Source organism: Pleuronectes platessa, chromosome 15 (assembly GCF_947347685.1).
Source record: "Pleuronectes platessa chromosome 15, fPlePla1.1, whole genome shotgun sequence".
Classification (NCBI taxonomy): Eukaryota; Metazoa; Chordata; class Actinopteri; order Pleuronectiformes; family Pleuronectidae; genus Pleuronectes; species Pleuronectes platessa.
This window is the reverse complement of record NC_070640.1, coordinates 10,518,201-10,524,138: the sequence shown is the minus strand read 5'-3', so window position 1 is coordinate 10,524,138 and position 5,938 is coordinate 10,518,201. Positions and strand designations below refer to the sequence as shown.

The 5,938-nt window shown below is 41.5% G+C and overlaps 1 long non-coding RNA gene across 1 annotated transcript; it reads left to right on the top strand.

Moving 5' to 3' along the window:
• The first annotated feature begins 1,544 nt into the window (after positions 1 to 1,544).
• On the top strand, positions 1,545 to 2,492 carry LOC128456574 (uncharacterized). Its single transcript, XR_008341866.1, has 3 exons — positions 1,545 to 1,670; positions 1,776 to 1,873; positions 2,426 to 2,492. It is a non-coding gene; the product is annotated as an uncharacterized LOC128456574 (long non-coding RNA).
• Positions 2,493 to 5,938: the final 3,446 nt, after the last annotated feature.

Sequence of the window (5,938 nt, the reverse complement as noted above, 5' to 3'; positions counted from 1 at the left end):
CCTAAGATGAATCTGTTCCAGAGGAAGATCATTAGTTTTTCAACTAAGACCTCAGAGCCACAGACATGCATTCACTAAGAAAGAATGAAATAATATTGTACAACAACATGGATTCATTTTAAAGACAAAGGGCAAAACATGCAACAAAATCACAATTAATTGTAAATATATTATAGGAATAAAATAGGTCAAAGTGTGTTTGTTGTTTTCATGCATTGCCTTATTTTCCATTACACATGCATTTAAAGTAAAAGATTGCTAAAGCAAAAGCAAACCTGGCAGTTATTTGTCATAAAATATGTGATACCTGCTTGAGACAAGACAAAACCCCAAAAACTTTATTAACTATAACAATATTCATCATGATCAATAATAAGGCCTTATGGTTTACAACTTCACCCACCAGAATAAACTCACGACATTTGTTTGTATTGTTTATTTGCTACTAAACCTGATGTAAACAAGCACTGTGGTTCATAAATATGGAAGACATGACAGCTGCACCAAAGTGAAGCCAAATAATCTTGATTGCCCCCTTGTGGCTGGAAGCAGTATAGCTCATAAACCCTGCCTCTTCCATGTTAGTGGATAGAACATAGACCAAAATAAAAAGTCAAAATATGCATCAAATGGGCAAAAATTTGTTTCTGTCGTCTAGGCTACTTATCAGACTTGAATTTGTTCAAACAACAGCTGAGACTGACTCACGATTGGTCAAGAGCGTGAATCGGCGGACCTCGATAACATAGCTCCATCCCCCGATTGCAGCTGCGCAGACTCCGCCTCCAAATTACGTCAGAAGTGCAAGATGACATCATCCGTCCATCTTTATTCAGAGTCAATGCTGTGGACAGACACTAGAGGTTTTCATGTTGTGACAAAATAGACCAGGTCACAGACCCCGTGGATGAAGACTCTGTGACACAGAGCAGAGAATTTGAATTTTCAAAAGGGAAACATACTTTGAGTCTTTTTTTTTCCAATTGGAGTCGATTTGAGACACTTCAACACACCCCTCTTATGATGCACAGTAAATGCTAACTACTCCATGTCAGCCATGTCACTGTCAAAGTCCGAGAATCCACAAAGTCTCCAGGGTGCGTTCCCAATCTTTTCAAGAGATGTTTAGATATTTCATGAAAACAGAAGACAAGCCGACTGACTGACTGATTAATATTACAATTCATACCCTGATCATCTGAGGGCTGCTCTCTGTCCACCGAGCCCACGATGACAACGAGATACTGTCTATGCAGAGAAGTGTAACACACTATACACCCAGTTTCGACTTCCCTCCTCACAAAGAACACATCATGGCCTCAGAGGATTGAGTTGTGTTTACACTATGACGCCCTCCCATTTCCCCCCATCTCGTGTCAGCCGGCCATCCCCGCCTGTTTTAGCTGAGGACAGCTTGTTTTTCACTGTATATCCTCCGCCAGCAGCGCGGCTCCAGCTCGTTCCCCGGGCGGAGATGAAAGCGCCGGGGTCAGACGTGTATATTTGACTGAAGGGGGCGACCACTCTGAGCCAGTCAAGATAAACCAACACTGCCTTCCTCCCTCTGCCCTCCCTTACTCTTCTTCCTCAAGCCCTCCGTCTATCCATCCATCCTTCGCCTTCTAATTTCCTCAAACCCCCCCTAGTCCTCCCTCCTCACTTCAAGGCAGGTCAGTTTATTTTAATTTAATATGGTTTACGGATAAAAACAAGCAACATAAAACCTTGAAAATGTTACAACAGATTTATCCCCTTTTTTCTCACTGTTGTTTCAGCATCAGAAGGTTTTTGAAAACACTTCCAGGAACATTTCAAGTGCCTCATTTTCATTCTTTATGTTCGTTTTCATGCTCCATACATCTGCAGTCTCAAGGTAACAATGGTTGTATTTACAGTCCATGCTGTTTCAGATTAGATAGATTAGATTTTTAATTGACACATGCATCTCATTTGCTTTTTTATTCAAACAAACTAAAAGTATGATGTAAGTTTAGTATGCTGTATGTGTCTGTCCAACAGCTTTTCAGACATGAAATCCAAAAGATTACCAGTAAAAATTGGTTCCAGACATTTTCTGGAGTTTTCCTTTCTCATATGAGGAATGCAGTGGGAGCTTGTCTGGATCAGATGCGTTCACAACAACAGGAACATACCTGGAACCTTCAGGCGAGACCACATCACGTTTTTGTCTGTAGGAGATTGACAGCGACATCGATCCAAATCGCCCAACGCTTAATGACTTCTTCATTTGCACCTTCTTCACATCCGCTTCATGTTAGTTACATCATCCACTCACTCGCAGGACATTTTCCTGCTGTATTCTCACATGGTCACGCAGACATTTTCCTGATATTTTACTCGGGGACTACTACAAAAAGTACCTGAAAAGTTCAGAAGCAACTGACCCGGACATTTACGTTCACAGATACATACGTGCTGGGAGATTTCAGGGGAAACGTCTGGACTTCGGTGCATCTCTGAAAACAGCTTAAGAAAATAAATCATCTAACACTTTCAAATCTATTTAATCTCAGTCTTAAACTCACAGGTTGGTGGCTGCATTATCGTGATAAAACTGATCATCTAATGATGTACTGCAGACCCTCTGCTCAGTGTATAGGGTTTATTTATATTCAAATGTTTCGAGCTCCCTAAAGGAATGTGTATGTACGTATTTCAAAGGATGGAAACACTGCTGCTGTTTTCCATAGAGACAGAAGATGTCTGTTTAAAAGTGGATCCAACAGGTGTAAGAATTCAGCTGCTCATTGCTGAAGATGCTCTTCATCATCTGTGTGTTACATAGGAAACTGAACAGCAGCTGCTCCTGACACACATCATCTCACAGCTGCTGCACTCACAGTCACTGAGGACGCTGCTACACTACGTCTGTGTCTTCTACCATCACTGTGAGCGCTCACAAAGAGGAAGTAGATAGACACACACAGACACACACACTCAGCTTCCTCTGTTTGATTGACTACAGTTCAAAACAGTTGTTACAAAAACACATTTATATGTTCACTTATACTGTAATCAGTGGGAAATGTTTACAAAGTGCTCACACACACGAGCACTTGTACTATATGTATACAAAGATAAAACACAAACACAATATATACATGCACAAACACATATAATATACATACCCCTCTACTCAGGACTCAGCAGCATGATTATGCACACACACACACACACACACACACACACACACACACACACACACACACACACACACCATAGAGCCGAGGTCTGGGTCAAGTGCTGTATTTGAAACAAACACTTCAGTTGAGAAGAACAGGCTGATAAAGAGCTGAATGAAGCTTAGTCAGATTATATCTGTCATGTGTTCTGTGTGTGTGTGTGTGTGTGTGTGTGTGTGTGTGTGTGTGTGTGTGTGGTGCCCTGCAGATAGCTGTATGTATTATTGAGCAGATACCTGATAGTGTCACAGTTCTGTCATACATGTTGAATAATGAATCAAAGAAAAATATATATAAATATAATATATATGTCAACATCCTGGCTGAGTTAAATTACAATTTTGTACCAAGTTTTCTCAAGAGTGATGCTCTTTAAAGTATATTGTTATAAATTTTTTATTTTTTAAATGTTTCTTTTAAATTTAGATTTTAATGAGCAAAACACAAATACATTTCCATGCATTGCAAAAAACTCAAGATTCAATCACACTCAGTGAGACTACAATGACCAACAGGAAGTAAAACCATGAGGGACTAAATGGAGGACAAACGAGAGGAGCATCAGACTCAGTGAATCCAAATCCCCCCCCCCCCCCCCCCCCCCCCATCACCCACCAGAGCCAACTCATTGAGAACTTGCACTGTTTGTAATTAATGCTCAATTAAACTTGACATGGTCGCCCCAAATCCCCTGTAAGGGAACAGATTAGTCTGCACAGCTGGTCCACATTGGCTGTGCAGAGGCGGCCACTAGAGTTACCTTGTTAAGGTGCATTCCCTCCACAATGACAGTATTTATGAGATTTGTTCTGATGGACCCACAGAGAGAGACAGAGAGAGAGAGAGAGAGAGAGAGAGAGAGCGAGAGAGGAAAGCTTTAAACAAACTGTGGTAACTTCCCCATTTGATTACACCAGAGTAATCACTGAAACTTTGTGTGAGCGCACGCACCCACACACACACACACACAGAGACAAACACGCACGCACACATTGATGAAAGAATCCAGGGAATCCATCTGCAGATTATTCATCTGAGTGTCTATTTACTTCTTATTAACAACACATGGCATCTGAGGAGGGCAACTGAAGACACAGGGGCTGAAGATGAAATGCACTGACGGAATCTGGGCTGCGATGCTATGTGTGTCAGTGTGTGTGAGTGTATGTGTGTGTGTCAGTATGTCAGTGTGTGTGTGTGTGTGTGTGTGAGTAAACAGGGGCCTTGCTGAGGTCTCACGGGGCCTTATATGCGTTGTGGAGGTGATGAAGGCTTTGTCCTGACTCTCTCAGTGTTTGCTGTGGCAGTAGATGAGCAAACAGAGGCTGTGACACTGACCGGTCTGTGGGGGAGAGAGTGAGCTCATTTGACTCTAATGCTGATGAATATCGTTCATCCGCCTCCACTACACTGTAAAACAACTGTTAGATTTACTTTTGTCATGGCTTTAATGTGTCCAAAGCATTCATTCATTTTTAATCACCGAAAAAAAGATACAGCTTTTTTTTTAAATATACCCTTAGTAATATTCTCAAATGAAAGCTAGGAAGTGTCGAGAGGCACAACAATGTTATTGAATATTAAACATTAGTAATTTTTACATCCAAATTTCTTGGATTTTTTTTTTTTCCAACATTACTACCTCATTAAACTTTGTTTAGGATCTGGACAAAATTGCACTTTATTTTCAATATAAGAATAATAAATATTGGATGTTTTGACATTTTCACAGATTTCTCAGAGAATAATTCTTGGATCTTGATTAAACATATCAGTTATATTTAGGGGAATGATATTCAACAGTGTGTCAAAGTAAAAATCTAGATTTAGCAGATTTAAATGTGGTTGCATATGGTGACTGTCGGGCCTTTGCGGAGGTAAACGCCTTCACGGCTGCTAATTTGATGTCTAGTTAGATTCCAGACTCAAAATGGTTAATATTTCCCCTCCATCTCCTCCTCAGTCAGGATTGACCTGCGTTCACCTGGAGTACATTCCAATGTGTAGTTTAATATGCATACCTGTGCGTGTGTGGTGTTTGTCGAGGGGTCTTGGGCGTTGTTGACTCTTGGTGAATGGTTCACTCCTGGCGAAGTGTTGCGACAGGTACTGCAGCAGCCTGATCCTAAAGCCGTGCGCTTATCACAGGGAAAATCACCACGACAAACACCTCGGCTGTCGGTTCATGGGGGAATCTGGTGTGACCATTACTACTCGCTGCGATGGTGTCACAGCAGAGGTGACACACGCTGGTTACTGATAAATGTAATGACCTAGAAGTCAAGGAAGAAGCTCTTTTAATAATTAAACATTGGTGAAAAACACGTGTTTCTATTTGGAGGTTCATCAGTTCAACATTCTTAACTCCGATAGAGAGCAACAGCACAAATACAGTAAGCGTGTGTGTGTGTGTGTGTGTGTGTGTGTGTGTGTGTGTGTTTGTCTAAGTACTCTATATGCTGATGGGTTCTCTCATCACAGCCCCGTGTGGAGCCTGCTCTCGTGTTTGGAGGGTGATGAAGTCCAGCGTGTTTGCATGTCATGAAGGAAACAACAAACCCTATTTTCTAAACCAACAATCCAACAGCGTTCCTGCAGAGAGGACTTAACTCTGCCCGCCTGAACTCTGCAACCTGCTAAAGATGGCAGCATGCTGGGCTGTCAGTAATATAGGTTGTTTAATACAAGTACAGATGAGGGCAGCTTCAACGAGCAACCTCAGTGATTTTCATGTT